The sequence below is a fragment of the Sciurus carolinensis genome, chromosome 7, assembly GCF_902686445.1.
Source record: "Sciurus carolinensis chromosome 7, mSciCar1.2, whole genome shotgun sequence".
Classification (NCBI taxonomy): domain Eukaryota; kingdom Metazoa; phylum Chordata; class Mammalia; order Rodentia; family Sciuridae; genus Sciurus; species Sciurus carolinensis.
Genome location: NC_062219.1, coordinates 6,216,192 through 6,238,466, shown reverse-complemented (window position 1 = coordinate 6,238,466; position 22,275 = coordinate 6,216,192). Strand labels below are relative to the sequence as shown.

The window sequence follows — 22,275 nt, the reverse complement described above, 5'->3', positions numbered from 1 at the left end:
AAAACTATTAAAACAGGTTGTTTTATTAGCAAGGTTGGAAGAAAATAAGCTCAATATACAAAATTAGTTATTTTTATATACATTTGACAACCAGATGGCAATTGAAGTTATAAAAATATCATTTTCCTTATCATTCAAAATATGAAATATTTAGGAAGAAATCTGACAAAAATGTAGAGAAGATTAGAAGTGAAAAGAGAAAATAAAGAAGGCTCAAGTAAATAGAAGAGATATTGCATTCATGGGTTAGAAGACACAGTATTGCCAAAACGTCAATTAGCTTCAGGTTGATCTACAGATTCATTGCAGTCTTAAAATCCAAGCAGGCTCTCCCTATTCAGCTTAGAAACTGACAAGAAAGTGATTCTAAAATTTTTGGCAAAACAAATGACCTAGAATATCCAAAAAAGTTAGAGAACTACGAGCAGGTATTCAAGAGTGATCGATCAGGCTACTGCAATGTGAAGAGTGCTTTATTAGTGCAAAGATAGACAAATAGATCAATAGGACAGAAGAGTTTGGGGACAGAGGCAGCATGTGGACAAAGGGGCAGAGGCTATTCAGGGGAGAAGACAATGGCTAGTCTTTTCAAGATCTCATGCTGCAGCAAACAATCGATATGGCTGGGGTGTGGAGTGTACGCCTATTGCCCTTGGTTGGATCCACATCACTGAGCGCGCGCGTGCACACACACACACACACACACTAACATGCAATTGAATATAATGCTAAACATAAAACCTAAAATTATATGACTTCTTAAAGAAACCAAATAACACCTTTATAATCTTGGACTAAGAAAATATTTTCTAGTTATGATCCCCAAAGCACAACCACAAATTAGAAAATCTATAAATTATCTACATCACATTTTAAAACTTCTGCTTCGTTAAACACATCATTAATATATAGAAAAGACAAACCCCAAACTTAGATAAAACATTTGCAAATTAAACATCTGACAAGGGACTTCCTCTCACATATATACAGTGTATATATATGAGCCAATAGTAAGAAACAAACCCAATAAAAGGTGGGCAAAGGGCTTGAACAGACACTGCAGCAAAGAAGACATACAGATGGCAAAATAAGAAGTGGCGGTGTCTAGCAATGCTATCTATTAGGAACACTACAGTGAGAGGCCATCACACCCCTGTCAGAATGACTGAAATTAAAACCCAGATTTGTTTCAAATAATTATACCAAAGCAAAGCTGTTAAAAATGACATTCCTATGGACTTTTTCTTTCTTCTTCTCCTCTTCCTTTGTCTTCCTTCAACCATGATTATTGCCAGGTAGAAAAATCCATTGGTGGAAAGTCAGGTGATTTCTTAAATCATGCAAAGGACCACAGGCAATACTTTAGTTTAAAAAAATGTTATATCATGTTTATAATAGTAATGTAGACATAAGTATCAATAAAGTGCTCATATTTCTGTTCTTTTAAAGTTGCTCAGAAAGCCAATTTTTTACTAAACTACATTCTGCCATTGCCTCCATCGTGTCTGTGCGGGAAGAGACTGCTCACATTTTGTTTCTGGTTTTTCACCATGATGTGACTCAAGTGAGCACCACTCACTAGCATCTTCCACTGGCCATGATACCACTGCACGCGGCCAGTCTGAAATGAGCTGACTCACTGACTACTTAACACCAGGTCTTTAAAAGAGTAAATCCTAGAGCAGTACTTTCCAGGCTGACCCAAGGTCTGACTGCAAAGGACTTTGGTGTATCCTCAAGATCACATAAGTGCTTTGACCTTATGGAAGAACTATTGAAAGTATCTTGAATATAATTTTTTTTTCAGGCCTGGAAAAAGCCACAATGATTACTACATTTACTAGATTTTTCTCTTGTGGGAGAAAAACACACGAGAAAATCAAGGCAGGTTTTTCACCACCTTAAAACTACACTTAACATTAAATGACACAGCTAGATCCCAAAAAAATGTTTTGAGGTACCCCCTACTAACACTGGAGTGCTACTTGTTCTAACACACCCCACTGGGTCAGACAAAATGAAAGAGAGATGGCAGCAGGTGACAGAGTGCTCGGTAATCATGGCAGCAGGGTTCAAAAGTATTTGAGATGTGGACTTCACAAAAGGCAGCACCAGAAAGGTTCCCCAAAGCGCAGCTCTCTGTGGATTTCTGTGGATGGCAATATCTGGGAAACTGTAACAGGCTTTAGGCAATCGATGGAGCAGAAGAAACAGACCACAGACCAGCATGAACAAACCAAGTCACGCCAAAGGCTGCCTTTGCTTACACCTAAGACAAAGCACGAGCCTCTGTCCACACGCTCCTCTGTAGCCTGCTGAAGCACTAATGAGGGCAGCATCTTTATCCAAAGTGTATTTTACCAAAAGTAATGTACATAGTCAAATGCCTGGTGGGATCAGTGTGCCTACTGGATCCTGGTGCCCTCTTGTCCCACGGGAACCTCTGAGAGGAGGAGGTTTCCAGGCCCAGTCACACTGGTGGGGACATGGAAAAGAGAGACGTGGGGAAAGCAGGTTCAAGCAACAGAGTCAGATGACTGTAAAAATCATTTTCATCTCATGCATGTCTAATTATTCCCTTTTCCATTGCTTTTTTTTAAAATCAGTGCTTGCTTAGTAATAGAAACATCAAGAGAGGACACAGGGGGTAGTATAATTCTAGCAATTAGGAGTTAACCTCCTCATTTTCTACATTTGATTTCAGGTCTTAAAAGTATATACATTTTCCCAAATTTAAATGGCACCATAATGGCATAATTTAATCTTTAAGTAGATAAGACAAATAGATGGGGACTAAACCCAGCATGCTTTATTTGAATCTAAAGTGTTTCTCTTTCTTTTTCCCCCTAAGAGAATGAACGAAGTTAAACTTGCTCTATAATATAAAATGCTCTCTTTGGTTTTTTTTTTTTTTTTTCCAAGTTGTTTGTTTCTTATACTTAGGTCCACTGTAAATGCTTTCAAAAGCTCTTTTAAGTTGGAGGTGTTAGAGCAAAACTACCAATTTCTCAACATGGCAGGTTAATTGAGTCAGCTTCCTATACCTTGCAATTCCTGGTTTTATTTTTCTTCCTTAAAACAATAACAGTCACAACATTAGAGTTGACCCTGAACAACCTAGAATAAAGATGGACAGTTGCCAAAAAATATAGAAATAATCACTGGATCTAATTTTTAAAGTTTTGTCCTGAATAAGCACAACCATCACAAAAATTACTACAAGCACTATAAAAAATGAAATTGAGTGTTTAGCATTTCAACAACTATTCTTTCAAATACTTTTTCACATAAAACACTGACTTTTTAAAAAATAATATAAAAGGTAAAGCAAAACAAAGAATTCAATGGAGACACGAATAACCCACAATCTACAATAATTAACCTTTGGAGTAATTAGCTGTACTTTACCTTGTATAAAGTTCCTGGAATTGGAAAGTAGAATTATGTAAGAGAAAGAGCACAGAGAGTAGAATCAGCTAAAATCCCGCATCCCACTGGATCTTAGGATGTACTGTTTAGCTTTAGTTTCCTTGTCTGTAGAGTAGGGATGGCAATACTTCCATATGAATCTGATATGTGTCTACAGTGATACAGCATATATTAGCTAGCAAGAAGTGTAGAGCTTATAATGTGAAAATCTGGTGGAGGTAGGGACAAATTGTATACTTACTGCCTAAGCACACAATTCTCATCGACTATTACAATTGTTGTGGTTTTATTATTTTATCATTATAAGTTCCACAAGTTTCATTGATTATCTGGGTATAATAAAACCAGTTGTATTTAGAAATAGATTTATTTGTCTAGATTTTCACTTTTCAGCACATAGACCCTTGTCTCTGCAGTGTTACACATAACAGTGTTATTCTCTGGACCATAATAAACCAAAGAGAAAGGTAAACAGCATTTCCAAACAAAAGAAGTTAACAGTGATAGGGAAGAAACTCAGCAAGTTATCTTTCACACATCCATTTATAGAATAGAAAGGGGGAGCTCCTCTTACCATTTGCTCATGAACACTTATGTAACAGCTAGCTGCAACTTTTATGAAGACAGTATCAGAATAAAGTTGCATAACAGGGAGCAGTGGCGCATGCCTGTAATCCTAGTGGCTCAAGAGATTAAAACAGGAGGATCACAAGTTCAAAGCCAGCCTCAGCAACTTAGTGAGGCCATAAGCAACTCAGTGAGACCCTTTCTCTAAATAAAATGCCATCAAGGGCTGGGGATGTGGCTCAGTGGTTAAGTGCCCCTGAGTTTAGTCCCTGATACCCTGATATCAAAAAAAAAAAAAAGGATAAAAGGATAAAAGAAAAAAAGATGCATAAGGGTACACTATTTCGATGAACAGGACTAAAATCATTTGTACATATATTGAACAATGAGCAGAGATTAGAGCTTCTTCTAACATTTATAAATGAGTGGCATTGAAGATTACTATCTCTGTTTTGCCTAGAACCTCAAAATATGCTTTGTTAAATATGCCATTAAAATAAGCATCCTATGAAATATCAATAAAGATGGGAATGGACTTCCACCTTTCATTAACAGGCTGAAAACACAGATCCCTAAGATGGCCAACTACATTTCCAAAGGATCTAGCATCGAGTTACTGTATAATCCAACTCACAAAAAATATTCATTTTCTAGTTCCTTCTACCCTATGTAAACAGAGGGATTTCTCTCTCACCATGGCCGCCACCCTCTGGTGTTTTGCCCTTTGTTTTGTCTTAACCAAGCCCAACAACCATCAGGGAGTCTTTAATTGGACAGTATAATATATCAGCTTTTCTATTTTAACGTAAGCTAAGAAATTATGAGTTCAATTATGAAGTTACTTGTGACTTTTAAAATCTCAAATTATATTTTCAGCATTTACAAAAAGGAAGAATATGTGAGATAGTGGGTTGGAGAAGAAGAAGGAAATTACTGAGCATGAACTAGATAGTTTCTTTTGAACCAAATTAACATAAAATAACAATCTATTTTGAAAAATGACAACATCCATTTTAGGTATCCTGAGTGATACAGAAGGAAACAATTCATGGAAATAGCTTATTAGGCAGAATTTGTTTATAAGGCAAAGGATCAAATAGGTTTACCTTAATTGACCTATTGATGAATTCCAAAATATAAATTATAAAAAGAAAAAAGAAATCTATCAAAAGGAATGATACCAAAAGTCACCTGGCATTATACTGCCTATTGTTGTAGGCTCTCAGTGTATTTTCACAGTCTGATTCAACAAGGTTGGCAAGATTTCACAATATGAAAGACTTAGAATTACTTGCAGGCTTCAGGTTTTTCTGTTTCTTTCTTTTAATAAAAATAATTGAAATTAGTCTGAGCTATGAATTTTATGTGCCATGAATTTACATTTCTGTGTTTCTAAAAGGTCCTATTTGTTTGTTTGGATTTCTTACCTTTGAACCAGCTCCACGTTCATGATAAAAACACAGTTCACTTAATGATCTCACTGGTACTGCTACATATTACTGAAACTCCTGAGTGGATGCCATTGGCTAAATCTGAAGTGTGACCTACTACAGTGTATCTGCTCTCCTCACACTCTACCTGTCTGATCACTTCAGATCATTTCTCCAAAGCATTTATCATTATCAGAAGTCACCTTGATCACATGTTTGTGTACTTCTTGTTTAAATCATCTCTCCCCACTTCCCCACCCCATTTACCTGACACAGATATGTACACAATGTAGAAACTCTATAGGGAAGAACAGTATCAGCAAATGGATATTACTCAATAAATATCTGTCAAGAGAGTGAGCAAATAGATGAACTTACTAGATGTAGTTTACCAAAGCCCTCCACAAAATCTGGTACAATCAACCTATTCATTTTAATTCTACAATCTTATGAACATTTTTACCTGAGTTAGTATTAGTTAGCCCCACCTGACCGGTTCAATTATAAAGCTGGAAAGGAGGTCAACCAATGCTCCGTCACTCTGCCTGGAAGGGGCCACAGGAGAACACAATCACCTGACATCCAATCCAGGGTGGTCTTACTTCAAGTCCTTCTGCTAGTGAAGTCACCTCAGTGTTTTTTCAAAGCATGATAAAACCACAAGTTCAGTATCTCCATCTTCTCTTTGTTACAAGTATACCTTTTAAATTACAAACCACAGTTGTAAGTGACCCCACTTCCTGCCTTTGATGTACCTAACGCTGTTTCCTGAAACGTGTCAAGGCCCACCTCTCAATGTCGAATAGGTCAAAATGGTCAAACAGGCTTAAGAGGATTGACTAGTAAACGGACAACAGGTATTTGCCTATTAATGAAATTAGAAAAAAATACAGTAAAATACAAATTTAACGGTTTGATAAGTTTGCTTCACTATGGAACTTTCTTTTCACAGAACTCACTGATACCCTACAGAGCAAATATACCATAGAACATGTTTTTTTTTTTTTCATTTAAGAATCTTTTATAACTGGTCTAAAAATATCTCACAAGGAGTTACTCTTCAAAGTGTTTTCTAAACTCTCATTTCCAGTCCTCTTCTGACATAAAACCTTGTATAATTCTCCCTATCCTATTCATTAAATTTTCACTTATTAAAACAGCCAAGCATACTGTATATACATGGTTCCTGGCACAAAAAAGGTAGGAAATAAAAAATGAGTTCCTCCCTTTCTCTATTCTACTTTAAAAAAAAAAAAAAAAAAGAAACAAACAAAAAGTATTCTTTCAGTGCAACTTGTGGTCAATTTATTTTTTCATTCTATTCTCTTTTGAGTCACCAAGCTCATTTCTGCAGCTTTTCAGGAAGGTGTTTCCAAGCAAGGCCTCATTTTCCTGTGGCTCCTTCACTTGGACAAGGCTTCATTTACATATGCTTTGCATTTACTCAGGTCCCTTTGACAATAAGTGCCTAGAAAATTAATAGATTTTGAAGGAGAGAGGACTTCCTCTGGGAAGAATTTTCACATCTATGTAGTTATTTCTGATATTTCCTTCAAAATATCTGAACACTCTTTTCTCTTTTTAATAAACCCTTAAAAAAAAACATGTAGGAGAAGTCATTTGTTCTTTAAAAAACCTGCATCAGAGCCCCCAGCAAACCCGAAATCTTCCACAGAGGTCAAGAAGCTGAAGGAACCCATAGAAGACCTACCGGCTCCCTCTGGCCACTGCCCTTGCTGTCCCTCTCCATACCAGGGACCAAAGCATTAGCATTAGGCCTCTGCTTAAAGTTACCCAGTTAGTAGGTCAGCAACTTATCTTTGCTAGGACATAATGATTAAAAAACCAAAAAGGAAAAGGAATTAGATGTGAAAGACCACATAGACAGATAATGAGTTTCCCAGTTAATGTTTCTGATAGCTTTGAACCTCTGTGAAAATTAGAATGGGTGAAGTCCCAGCTTTCCTGAAGCACCTTCCATCCCAGGTGAGAGTTCCTTTTGATGACGGCTGCAAAACCAAACAGTCTATCTTCTTGGCTAGGAAGAGTCTCCTTCCCGCCATGAAACCATGACTGTGACTCTCACAGACTGGCCCTGGGTCTGGAACTGCTGGTGGGGGCTGGGGGAGGAGAAAATATGCTGTGGACTGTATCCACCCCACCCCCAGATTTCACGTGTTGGGGCTTTAATGCCCAATGTGATGGCATTTGAAGAGGTGGCCTTCGGGGAGTAATAATGGTCAGATGAGGTCATGCCGGTGCGGCCCTCATGAGGGCATAAGCAGCTTTAGAAGGGGAAGAGAAAGCCTGAGTGCTCTCTCTCTCTCTCTCTCTCTCTCTCTCTCTCTTCCATGTGAGGACATGGCCAGAGGCATCTACCCACAGCCAGGAAGAGAGCCCTCCCTAGGAAGACAGCTGGCCAGCACCTTGGTCTTGGGACTTCCCAGCCTCCAGAACTGTTGGAGAACAAAGGTCTGGTGTTGAAGTATCCAGTCTGCAACACATTTTTTTAAACTATAGCCCAAGCAAGCCAGGACAGACAGAAAAACAGAAGATGAGGAGACAGCTTCTCCCTTGTCTTTTTAATGAAGTATTCCTTATTTGTGAAACCCCACATTTGTCTTTGCAGCAGTGATAAGCCACAACCAAGCTAGGTTTGATACTCCTTTCAAACAAGGTTAAGTGTTTGTTTCTTGTTTGTTTTTGTTGTTGATGTTTAGTATTAAATTGAACTCAGGGTGCTTTATAATCTACATTCCCCAGTCCTTTTTATTTTTTGAGACAGGGACTCCCTAAATTGCCAAGGCTGGCCTTGAACTTGCCATCTTCTTGCCTCAGACTTGTAAATCACTGGGATTACAGGCATGTACCTCTGGGTCCAGCAAGTATTTCCACTAAAAAAAAAGAGTGAGAAAAGTTATGGTACTAATGTTCATGCATTTCCAATCTCATGAGCAATCGTAGCCTGATAAGAACTTAAACCTCAAAAACGAGAAATACACCATTCCAGGGAAACAACCCAACACCTAACCAAGAAGCACCAGCGGTCAAGACTGGCAGCTATAATTCCTCCCCAATAAGAAGTCAGCATTTGTGTGAATTATGAAAAAGAAGGACTAGGCAGCTCTCACGAATGAATCACTGCTTTTCTATATGGTGTGTGATAAATGCTTAAAAGTAAGAGATTCAAAAACATTTGCCAAATAAGTCTTGCAATGTTCCAAAGGGAAGTATCAAAAGGATATTCATTTATAAAATTATGATTCAGTCGATAAATTATGAAGCCTCAAAGAACATGCTGTTACTTGTCAATTTATAAGTCTACGCAACAGGTCTAAATTTAATTTGCAGAAAATCATGTCATTCTTAAGAATGTTTTCTTCCTTTATTTCCCCCTACTACATAAAATATATTTTTTAAAAGTTGCATTCTCTGAATGTTAGAATTTAGCTGTATGGAACATATAAAACACATTTCTGTAATTCAAGTACTATAATGCATACTTATTCTTAAGAAGTAACAGAAAAGCTTTGAGATATTTGGATAGAGGAATTTAACAAACAGAAATAAATGTTATTTAAAATGGTTCCAATATAATCCTATTTGAATTAAAATGGAATAAAATTAAAATCAAGTTCTACCCAAAATTATATAACCTTCTCAATTTCACTTTTCTTCCCTTCATGATAGAATTCTTTCAGATGATTTAGACTAATTTGGAAGTTGTTGTACATATTGAGAAATACAGTAGAAAGAGGCAGATTTGTATCCAATTTCCTGCTCTCACTGACCTTCCCATTTCTGCTCAGGGTGGGCAGGGTGCTCGGGCGAGTCACCTCCAACCAAGAGGAAACACAGGAGTGGGGAAAGTTTCCTTCTGTACAGTCAGGACTTCACAAGCCGTTTCAATCCTTTAGGCCCCGCCCACACTCTCACCCCCCCAGTGCCTGGCAGAGCTGATTCCAAGTACACCTTGGTTGGGAAAGCTAACCCCACTGCTGAAAATCCTTTCATGTTTTTAAAATTCAATTTGGTTTCTATGTTGAAGCTGAAATTCTGAATTACAACTAACCTCATTTATATATGAAAAACTATTTTTCCGTATGAATCTATATCTTCAAGGCAGCTAGCTGTATTTCAGTGTACCTCCACTTAGCAGCTAGCGCCTATGAATCTTTGGAAACCCTATTTATGTGTCCATATTTAGTCATAGTAAACTACAATTCCAAACTTGAAAGCATAGCACAATGACAGCAGAACAGCTTCTCTCATTTCTACATTACTTTTCCCAAAACACTTTTTGTTCTTTTTTAGAAATAAGTAAAAGCAACATCATTGTTCACTGTTATACCTGGATTTTATTTAAAAAAAAAAAAAAAAAAAAAAGAACTTTCAAAAGATCACTTAAAATGTATCTGTGATATGCATGCACATGGAAGCCTAAACCTATCTGGCCATGTCTCACTGTGTCAGATCACCACTCATGGGAAAGAGTACTCCTTGGGTGTTGCCTGTACACATCTTGTTGGATGTGCCAAGATTATAAGGTCTGTCCATTTGACCCAGGCCATTTCCCAGGGTTGCTTCTGCAACTGGTACCACTAGCAGATAAGGCTATGTCTCGCCCTCGAAAAAAGCAGGTTGCTCGCTGCCTGTTAAACAACCAGTGGGCTCCCCAGCTGAGCACTCTCAGCTCTGATGCATGGCCACACTCTGCGCAGCTTCCACCTGGGCTCATCACCTCACTTCTAGGGCACCTGGGTGCAAGAGGGGTGGAGGCGAACATGCTGTTGCTCAGCAACTGTACATCGTAATAAAGTGCTTTGCCTTTGGTCCAAGACCTTATGTCTTCTGCCAGCACACTGAAATGGCAGCAGACTGACTTACAGGTTGCAAGCAGGGTAAAATCAATCCCAGATTTGATAAAACTATCTATGCAGATATTCACAGGTGTGAATCAAGAATACAGATAACTGGCTGCACACATGACTATGTCACAGCAAATCCCACATTATAATTACAATGCAGGGCTGGGGTGTGGCGCAGTGGTAGAGGACCTCAAGTCCTGGCATGTGTGAGGCCCTGGGTTTGATCCTCAGCACCATATATGAATAAATAAATTAAAGATCCATTGAAAACCAAAAAATAATTATAACGTGCCAATAAAAAAAATTTTAATTTTTTACAAGTAATTAGTGCTGTGTGTATCCAAAAAACAACCATGATGAACATTTTGCTAAAGTGTTGCTCTTTAAACAATACTAGATTATCTCTACTACTTTCATTCTTGACCTTTTAATAGTACTACTTTGTAAATCAAATTTTTGTGAATTGCCATAGGTTTCATAATATAGAAACCTGTCTCTTCCAGTTCCATAGTGATGTTCAAACAGAAGAAATTCCAAACCTTTCTTCCTTGTGACTATAAATCAGGAATAAAACGTTCCCAAATATTAAAAAAAAAAAGTACTGACTGTGGCAAGTGGGAGACCAGAAGCAAAGGTACTTCAGACATCAAAGGTGGCTCTCAAAACACTCTTTCAAATGAAGAAAGCCTCCCTCTCAGCGCCTTATCTTGAAAGCTCACACTGGTTGCAGAGCGACCCTTAAAGGATTACCTTAACATGCAAGGAACTGAGCCCCTCTGATGTGTTCTGAAATTCACACCAAAACACGGCCCGCAAGACTGGCACTTCTGGGGAAGGGGAAGGGATAAGGAAGAGACAGGAAAGGCTTCCGTCCCCCAAATGAGGCAGAGTTCAGACAGAAAGGCATTTGTGGAAAAACAAACACACGGGTCGATGGTAGCTGGTTGTCAGTCTGCAGAGTGGACTCTAATACTTCCACTCCATAGGTAGTCCAGCAAGGCTTAGGGAACTAGAAGCTTAATGCATTTTTTAGAATATGAGTCTCTTTTCTTGGTCAATGTGTGAAATAGGATTTTTTTTCCTTTTTTCTTTTTGGTTAAAAACTTTGTCTGATCCCTGGCTTCCTTAACATGGTGGGCCTTTTGTACCCACTGTTTCCATCCATATCCATTGATTTAAGCAACAATGGAATGAAAAGATTTGGGGGAAAAAAGTTGTGTCTGTCCTGACTATATACACACCATTTTTTTCTTGTCAGGATTCCCTAAACAATATGGTGTAACAACTATTTACCTAGCTTGCACACTATTGGATATTATAAATAATCTGGAGATGATTTCAAGTATACAGCAGGCAGCACAATGGTGTTATGCACACACTGTGCCATTTCATTTGAGAGAATGGAGAATCTATGGGTCTGGGCATCTGCAGGGGTCCTAGAACCAAACCTCTGAGAACACTGAGGGATGATTATGTCTCTTCCTAAGTGTTTTCTTTTTATAGTCAAGATTGTTTTTATTTTTGTATATTTTATCAATAAGATAAAGACCTGTTCATTTTTAAAAATGAACATGAAGTATATAAAGTAAAAAGTTAAAAATTCCCATTTCCCACAGGGCACAGTGGCACACACCTGTGATCCCGGTGGCTCGGGAGGCTGAGGCAGGAGGATCGCAAGTTCAAAGCCAGCCTCAGCAAAAGTGAGGTGCTAAGCAACTCTGTGAGACCTGTCTCTAAATAGAATACAAAATAGGGCTGGGGATGTGGCTCAGTGGTTGAGTGCCCCTGAGTTCAATCCCTGGTACCCACCTCCCTAAAAAAACTCCCATTTCAGGACTTCTGGATTCCCCCCTAGTTTTACCTGCTGTCATTCACATAGACCTCTCTCTAGGTAGACCTTAGTCTACATAAGACTGTGTGCACTTTGATACTGCGTTTTAAGTGATATACCTTATGTTCATTGTTCTGCCAAGAGCTTTTCCACTTAATAACATGATTTGTGTTGTTTTGTGTCAGTAAATACAGAGCTTCCTTCCTACTTTTTACCCATGCAGTCTAGATGTAGACTTGCAACATGACTGTATTTCAATAATTAATTTAACCATTCTTCTCTGATGAATGTTGAAATTTTTTTTCCTCATGTTTCACTGTTTCAAAAATAAGATGCTGCACCTGAATTCCCAGCTCTTTGCTGCAGCCCTGGGCTCTGTGTGATTTAGCACCCACCTTCCTGCAGAACTTTTTGTGCTCATTTTTGTCCCACTGCCCTTCCTTGTTCCCAGTCTATGACCTCCTTCCTGCGGGGCGCTCCTGCTCTCTCACCTCTCAGCTCAAAGGTCACATCCCTGCAGTCCTGCGGGAGCTCCTGACCCAGAACCTCATTTCCTGTTGGTCGCTGGCTATTGTATGTCCTTGGTTTATCTCCTCCCTACCAGCCATCACTCTCTGAAATTACCTTGTTCATGGATTTGTTTACATGTTTGCATTTTCCCCATACGATAAACAGGACTTGACTGGTGTTCTCTAAGGTGTCAGTGTTCCCCAGGTGGTGGGCTCTCAGTGGGTGACAACTGATACGATAGGTAGTGGAAACATCCTTCCACTAGGTTGCAGCACAGTTGCCCGGGTATTTCCAAAGGGAAGATGCCTAGAAGAAAAATAATTGTCCCCAAAATTGTACACACTAAATTTTGCTGGGTACTTTCCAAAGGAACTCTAAAATGGTTTTAATGGCGATTTATATTTCCACCAACACTTTCCCTCTAAATGCAGAGTACATACCTAATGCCTCTGTAATAGACTTTTTAAATTATAAGTTAAAAATTACCTTGACCCTAAGAATCTTTCTTTTTTCTGTGTTTATTTTAGTTGTGTTTCATCTATGAATTCATCATCTGTGCAAATCTTTCTTTTTTTCTGTGGGGTTATGAAAATAAAATTTTTCTTCTATTATTGCATAAGATCAGAGGATTTTTGGTTGCTTTGTTTATATCTTAAATCAAATTTGAAAATATTGTTTCTGGTATAATAGGGAAGGACTGTTATTATTTTAAAATGTATTAGCCGTCTTTTTTCTTATTAAAAAATAGCCATGGTAGACATTTTAGAGAATTCCAAGCATGGCAAAGAAAATAAAAAGCACCCTCACAAATTCATGGTTACATCTGTGGGATTTCTTTCCACTGTGTTTCCTATAAATACATGTTTACAGAAATGCTGGTTCATTCATACAACATGAACTTTTTGCACATTGTAGGTTCACTTGCACCATGAACATTTTCTTTGGTTAATCAATATTGAAAATGTCATTTTAAATGATAGTATACTATTTTAAAGTATGGGTGTATCTTAATTTGTATGACTGTATTTTCATCGTCTATGCTGTTCAGCAGTTAATTCCTATTTCTTCTGTTAAAGAAATAAACCATCAATGAAAACTCTTATGGAATCTCCAGGACCATCAGGAGCTACATTCCCACAATAGATCCCTAAGTATATACTCACTGAGAAGAGCCTTCACAGACGGGTTGTCCTACTTTATCTGTTAAGGTCACCCAAGTACCAGATATGCTTAGGTATTTCATAAGAGTGGGTTGAATACAAGAAACCAATTATAAAGTGTTGGAAGACCAAAAGGCAAAAAAGAAAGAGAATGGGGTGCACTTAGATCATCGGAAACTCTAGGAAAGTGCTACTGCTCCCAGGGCTGAGGGAACTGAGGGGGCTTTATCAGACCCTCTGAATGCAGGGATGGTTCTGCAGGTGGGAGGACCCCGAGGGTGGGCTGCCCGCTATGGAGAAACCACCCAGGGCTTGCCACACCATGGGGAGGGTGTGCGGAAGGGAAGGCTACACTTCCAGAAGCTGGAGAGGTAAGGGGAGAACGAGGGAAAGGTTGTGCTCCCTGGCCTTCCTGTAGCCCTGTAGAGAGTGTCACAGGAGCTGGCCGGCTGGGGCGTCTGGGAAGTCCAGCATGCAGAGCAGAGAGCCAGCAGCAAGAGCAGCAGGCAGGACAGAGGGAAACGGGGATGGCTCTCACAAGAAAGAGCTCTGGAGGATTTGGGGAATATGCCAGTGATGGTGTGGGGGAAGCTGGACTTCTTAGATTCTGAACTCCATCTTTTTTTTTTTTTGTAGAGCAATTGACAGAAGAGTTAAGGACATTAGTGAATCTAAGTGATGACACTGGAAGATCACTTGATACTTGATTCCATGTGGTTACTGAACACTGGGAATTTCTGTTGCTCTCAGAACTTTGAATTATGGTTATTTCCTAAAACACAACTACTTTAATGACGCTGAAGATCAAAGAGCTACTTTATTTTACTTCCTTCTCTCTGTGACTCTCCTAGGGCTGCCACAGCTCACGTGAATCCCAAAGGCAGAGGGACTCACCTTTCCTACTTATAACTGGGCAGGCTCCCACAGCGAAGCTGACCCACCGAAGCACCTGCCAACAGAAACCCTCCTTTCTTCCTTGGCAGGTAGGGGGACGGCTGCATGGACCCCACATTTTGCAGAATTTTTTTTTTTCTATTCCTTCCTTTTCATAAGAACTCAAGCCTCCATGAGAATAAACTTGCTGGTTATGAAGGAGATCTACAGCAGGTCAAGTACACCGGTAACAGTCCTACAGTTTACAGTTACATTTCAATCTAGCTTCAAAAATTAACTTTAATACACACAGAAAATGGAAACAAAACAGAAAACTTTTAAAATTAAGATTTTTATGTGGCTATATTTATATTTAATTGGCAAATCCCATTTAATGATGGTCACGGTCAAGAGAACACGAGTGAAAAGGCAGATTTAGAAACAGGTAGGCAAAACTGTGCTCCTCCTAACAAAGAACATCCGGGTTATAAGAAATATCATTCCATTCAGGCAAATCTTTGGGATGATCAAAATTATTTGGTGCCTTAAGCTTGCCCATAAACATCAGGCATGGCTTATACTACCTTTTAAAAATATTTGGATCATTAGCCCATTTGTGTGGGCAATAAATTATACATTTTATATATATATATTTATATATATATATATATGATTTATATACACATTTTACATACATATGTTTTATACACACATGTGTGGGGGTGTGTATACATAGATATATACACACAGAGTTCAGTTCAGCATCTGGTAAGCTCAATTAAATCAAGGGTCTATTTATTCACAGAGAAAAAATGGTAAATATACATGTTTCAAATTAAGACCGAGGACCTACTATGTATACCATTTAACTGTATTTAATGCCCACCCCATGCACACCCAAGAAGAGATCACTGGTGGAAATGACCTTCAGGAGTGAAGTTGGTGGTGTTTAGGCAAACCACCTTCACGCTACCTGAGAAGCCAGCCCCTTTCCCCAAAGCCTATGAATACTTTGCATAGAAAGTACTTCGGATGGTGGAACTTGGGACACTGAGCTAAGGGAACCTGGAGGTTTCTCACCTCAGGGGTTGTGGCTGGGTGAGGTCAACAGCCTTGATATTTCAATTAACTGCTGTTGGCACTGTTTACTAAGGTGACAGTCTCCTAGCCAGGTCACCTCATATTGACAGTCATACAGAGTGAAAATACCAGGGTCTCTCTATCAACTGACCACCTTCACACTTTGAGTTGCTAATAATGAAACATGAACTTTTTTTTCCACTAAGAAGGCTTTTCTCCTCACATAAACAGCACATTTCACCAGAATTGGGATGTGTCTTCTTCATTTCTACTCCTGTGACGCGATCTTTATCTCTTGACGGGGTGCCTTGTTCTCCTGTGCGTGGCTTCTTCCTGCTGTCAGTGAGGATCCCTGCGACATGCAGTTCACCCGGCGTGTTGTTTGGATGTTGCCTTCCCAGGAGATGTAGCTTGTTGACCTTTTCAAATTCGAGGCTTTAGGTTTGTGTGTGTGTTTTTTTTTTCAATATAGCAAGATGGAAAAAATTTGGCAGAGCATTTTAATATAAACCTAACTAGGCAAATGGTAAGAACCCCAGGCCAAGAAACAAAAGAAGTCTTCAAAAATATCCACCCTTGTCTCATCATTTTATTGGCTTAAGGTCTAGAGATCATTAAAGTTCCATAAATTATATTTTACTACCAAATAAAAGGTGCTACTAGGTTCTTTTTATTCATCACGGTAGCATCACGTAGCATTCATTGGGGAAACAGGTGAATTTATGTAGATTTCCTGGAGAAGAAACTTATAAAAATGAATGCTGACTCCATAGCCAAAGTGAAATTCATGTTTACTTATTCCACACAATACTTAACTGCCTAACTTCTCAAAAACAGTATAAATAACTATAATTACACCAACTAATTGGGTCATCAGCATCTCCGGAGTGGAGGCCACGTGTCCTGGCCTACCCGCAGTAGCTCTGTGGGTCACTATCCCACAGGACTTCTTGTTTCTAGACAAACAGTTTAGTGAGTGAAACTAAAGAGCCAGCAGCATGGCTCATGGGTGTCCTTGAACAAATGGTCTGAGCACGAAACCTGTGGCTGGGAACCCGTGAGCCCGACAGGGGCTCCGTCCTTGGGTTCCTCTTCAAGTGTGCTACTGCTTTTGGCCCCATGGCCATCACTAGCTAACAGACATCCTGACCCAGTCAAGGCCAGATCAAGACAGACGGCCACCCTGGGAAGGCAAGTCATTTGTGCTGAGGGCAGGATAACAATCTGGTGCGCTTTCAACCCATTTGTTCAACATTTGCTCTTAGGAGAGGTGGAACACTTCCTCAGACAGAGAAGAAGGGGCCTTGCTAAGAGCTCATGTATTATTTCAAGCAGTTCAGCTCTGGGCCTGAACCCAAATGCTCATTTAACAAACCAACCCCCTGCAGGTAATGGGAACAATCCTCTTTAGAAAGCGGCTTAGTGACCAGGTGTTGCTAATCATGAGCATCCCTCGGTGACTCACAGCCTACCTCATGCAGCTTTGTGAGTTTTGACAGCCAAAAATATTCAGGACTCTTCCTAGGAGTTATTAGGGCTGAATGCTGGGATCCAAACGGTGAGGCTTCATACCAAGCTCTCCCCTTATTAACGTGCTCACCTTAAATTCAAGCTAGTTTCTTGGCCTTAGCTTCCTCATGTACACACATAAGAATGAAAATATTACCTACCCGCGAGGTTGCTTGAGGACCAGAGGCATCATTAGTGCTACAGTCCTGCAGTAAGCTATTCTTACTGCACCGTCCACCCACCACAGTGCCCTGCACACCACCCTGTGCCCTCACCTTTATTTTGGCTCTGTCATCACCTGCTTCCACATCAGTGCTACCGACAAGTGGGAAGATTTTACTTCAGCACGTGGTTCAAGTTTCTTCCCTTCCTTTATTGAAACCTGTCCCTTCCCCTTCCTCAAATGCAGTGGCACTACAGGCTCTGGGAGCTCTCTGCTTCAGCATCCATGAGCTCAATGTGGACTCCTGAGAAGGGCATGGCTCCTGCTGGTGGATTATTTTGCTCCAGCCCTGCTTGGCAGGACCCTTATCTTAGTGTACAAAGCTCTTCAAGAAGACAAGCTGCTGTCAGGTGCCTTCTTCCCAGCTCCCCAGAAGCCTGGAAAATGCTGGAAGGTAGCCATTCCTCTGTCCATCCTCCTGAAGGACATGCTGGCTTCCTTAATTTGTTGTCTCCTTTTTAATCTTTCAGTATACCGACCCTGCACAGCTAGGAAAGAAAATTAGGGTGACAGATTTCACATCTTTCTGTGGCCAGTGAAAATCTTTGGCTAAAAATTTGGCTGAAGACAGTGCCAAGTGTCTGGGACTCAGCGAGCAGTTCATTATTTCTTAATTGTCTATTTGCATGCAAGCCTCTAGCCCAGAGGCATCAGTAAACATCCCAGCAACGGGTCCCTGTAGGCCCCGGGCACTCTCATTCATTGGGAGCCCACTGGGTTCCATTCACTGTGCTGAGATTAGTTGCATATGCTACACACTGCATCCTCATGCCGCTCTGTGAGGCAGATATTATTATCTCTGTTTTATAAGAACAAAAATCACCTTCAAAGAGGTTCAGAAAGGGGAATTTGAAATCTAGTCCAGCTGATTTTTCTTCACACTGTTCTAGAGAATTATTTTCAAAGAAGCAAGAAATCTGAGCTGAGAAAAAGATTATGTTAAACTAAAGATTCTCCAGATATGCTAATTTTATTTATTTGGCCTCAAGCTAGGGGAAGAGCAGGAAGGGTCTGGATAAACATCATGCATCTTTATCACAAGATTTTTATTTTTTCAGATTGATTCCCTTACCTAGTACTAGACAAAATTGATAGATTTCTTTGAGAAACTATGAGTCAGGGGAAAGTCCATTTACCCACTAACAGCTAATTAGACTTGAACAACTACAACTGGATGTTTTGAAAAAAAAAAAAATGATTTAAGCCATGTGTAAGTAATGTTGAAGTGGCCACTTAAACTGAGCTTTTGATTATAATTGAATTTCATTGCAAGCTTACTTTTCTTTCGGGAAAAATTTTGGCTAGGTAAAGCAGAATTTAATAATTTAAAAAGTTTATAACTTGCTGGCCAAGTTATAAAACTTCTTTTGTGTAGTTGAGTAAATAAACTATATTTCTTAGATTATTGGCTTCCTTCTTGTCTGCTAATACATAGAACTTATCTGACTTGTTCTTATTCGATGATACTGACCTTCTGTATTTTCTTTTCCACTGTTGGGAATTGCTTGATTTTTTTTTTTTTTTAATTGAGAAGTCCAGAAGCTGAAAGTTACTGCTCAAGCGACAGGTAGTTCAGATTGGCTGAGGGAGGAGGGGAGCAAGGGGGAAATCCATACGCTAATTTCCAACAAGGTTTGTTCCTTTTTAATATGTACTGAGCACCTGCAGAAAGGCCATGTGGGGTTTAATAAACCCATTCCATATACTGCATGGAATTATCTGATTCCCTAATAAATAGTTAGATGTGTGACAAATGTACACAGGTTGCCCAGCCTAGCAGCACACAGATGGACCTGACTCAAACACTGTCCCCTCCTTACCCTGGTACACACATTCCTCCTGAAGGGAACAGAAGGCAAGAAATGGAGGGCTCAAGGGTTACATCAGGATTCAGGAATATCGGTACAAGAACACTTCAGCTAGTCTGGTAGGCTAGGGACCTTCTGCACACATAACAAGCACACACACATAAATATGCTTTTTATAGAATTTTGGGTGTCCAGTCCATTAACCACAAGGTAAGAGTTCCCAGCCTGTCCCCTGCATGGCTGGGAATTTGCACTGATTCTTCACAACTCTAAGTAACACCATCCCCCTGGAAAGCACCCCCCAGCTCTCCCACCCCTCCCATGAGGGGCACAGCTTCCTCTTCAGTCTGCATTTGGATGCCTAGCGCAGGTCACCTTCCTTGGTGGAACTTGTTCTGTCCCACTTATTTCTCCATTCCTAAGGCTGACCAGGGCTCTAGCACATGCTGAGGGAAGTGGCGGCTATATGGACCAGTCTCTTAAAAACCGCAGACGCGCTCGTGTTAACAGATGAATTCTGTTTCTCTCAATGCTGTGCCTGTCCGAGTGCATGCTGAATTTTGCCACACAAGAATCAAAATGAACATTCAGAGGGAAGAAAACGAGAGCAGCAGACGGCTGCGTCCTCCCTTCACACGTATCTGGACAGATTCTTCCTTTAGGGGCCACAGCTTGACCACGAAGTCCCTTTACCTCCATGTCCCACACCGCCTAGCAAGGCTGCATACATGCCACCACTTGCTGGAAGACAAGACGGCCCAGCTCACCCTTCCGTATGGGTGAGACCGAGTCGTCCGTGAGGAGCCCCGGCCACACCAGGGCGCTCCATGTGTCAGGCTCCTCTCTAGGAAGGGATGGTTGTTAAATACTTAAACCCACTAGACAGCAAAGTGGTAAGGAAACAGGGAGAGGGCAGTAGGGAGAGATCATGAGGAGACTGCAGAGCAGGAAGAACAAGTTACAGGCAGAGAAGCCCCATCTCAGGAGGGACAGGGACAGTCTGAGTCCCAAGCAGAATGAGTGGGCATTGCTATGTAGAAGGCAGTACAGCTGCAGGCGCCTCCACACAGCGAAACTGGCCTTCCAGTGGCAAACCCTCCCGGAGGACAGTGGGACCCATGCTCTCATTCTTCCTCATTTCCCTGTGCATCCATGCGGTTGACCCACACCCTCTAAAACTACAAAAAAATTGTCATTTATTTTTGGCCACGTCCCCAGTCCCCTTTTGTGTTTTATTTGGAGACAGGGTCTCACCGAGTTGCTTAGGGTCTTGATAAGTTGCTGAGGCTAGCCTTGAACTTGAGATCCTCCTTCCTCAGTTTCATGAGCCATTGGGATACAAAAAATTATTTGCTCCTTATAACGTAGTTTAACTGACACTCAAATCCAAATCTGCACAATAGTAGGCTAGATGGGCATTCTTAATTGGTGGGGAACACCAAAGGTACCTGCAGGTTTGGGACAGCTAGGAGCCATTGGACTGTCATTAAGAAAGAGCTGGAGCTCCAGAGGACAGGCCAACAAGTCAGCAGTGCACAGCAATCCTGGCTTCTCCCTGGAAGCAGATCTATTTTTTTCCTCCCACAAGGGCCCTGTCATGGTCTGCAGGTGCAATCTAGATCAAACTCTGCAAGAGAGAGCATCCATTGGCTACAAGGTGTCATGTTGGACAGAGTCCTTGCACCAACACACAACCAGGTACAGGGTCCCCCGATCCCCTTCTGTGGCCAAGGAAAGGGGCATGGCCAACTGCTCATCAGAAATATCAGGGAAGGAGCTATCAGCACCGTGACAGGCAAGTTCAGTCCTCTCGGGAAACATGTCATATCATAATGTTTGTGGAAGTAAACTAGATGGTGGTATTAGGAAGACTGGGAGAATGAGGAAGAGATTATCAACCAGAAGTTTCCTAAATCTCCGTATGCATTTGAGTTGACCTTTGGAGCTTTGCATTCTCTGGCTATTAATATACTGCAGACTGTGAATGATAAAGCCAATATGGAATTTCCAGTTAAAGTCAGATGGACTCTTGGGCAAGAGGGAGAAAAGGAAATGAAGTATTGTGTGTTCAGAAAATGTAAATGAGGAAGGGATACGAGCCTCTCACCTCCTTATCTGCACCCTGGGCACTTCCGATGGAACCCCTCCCGTGCCAGGAGATTAAGCAGAACTTGTGAAGGTAAGGCAAGAGGAGGAAACGGGCCAGCCAGCTGGAGTTTGATTTCTTTCTTTCTCCTTATAGGATAAAAGGAGAGACACAGAAATTTGAGGAGAAAAAAGGCAAGTGCTGTCATAAACCCTCAGTCTGCCTCAAGTGACACAGCCCATTTGGGTTGCTAGAGCTCATTTCTCTGGCTCTTGTTCTTCCTCGGTTCTAGATCAGTCGTAGCCAATATCATCAGGGGAGGTGGCAAAACAACTGCAAAGAGACCCTGCATATGAAGAAGGGTAACCCGCAAGTGGGTAACTGAATGTGCTTTCAAAGAGACGGGCCTGGAGAGGCCTGCAGGCCTACAGGCTGATGGCTGTTTATCTGCAGCGGACGAACAGCACAGGCAAGACTGATCTCCCATTACTATTAACCCAGTTTCTTTTAAGACTTGATTTTCCAAGATCTCATTCACCATAATTTGTCCTGTATTGTCAGGATAATAGGACTGGTGAGAGGAGTTATTAGGTGCCCACAGACAGCAGGATTCGAATGGTGTGTTCTACTGGGCTTGCTCATGAATTGCTAAATAAGCTCAAACTCCCACAACCCACAAGCACCTCAGAATCTCGCTCTCCATATCCCACACCTGCAAGAGTCTCCAAAGAGGGCTTCTCAAGATGGTTTCTCAAAAATGCCCAGAAAATGAAACACAGAGGAGACCCCAGCCTGAGCTTCCCTCCAGCCAACACGGGCGTTTCTCCTTTCATGGAAGGGGCAGCAAGTCTGCGTGACAAAGTCATGACAGGATCCCCATTTCAAGTTCCTGGAAATAAGT

The 22,275-nt window shown here is 40.7% G+C and overlaps 1 protein-coding gene across 3 annotated transcripts in view; it reads right to left on the bottom strand.

The window, feature by feature from the left end:
* Prkn (parkin RBR E3 ubiquitin protein ligase) overlaps positions 1–22,275 on the bottom strand; it is a 1,199,081-nt gene that overhangs the window by 905,654 nt on the left and 271,152 nt on the right. The gene's annotated exons all lie outside the window — the stretch shown is intronic.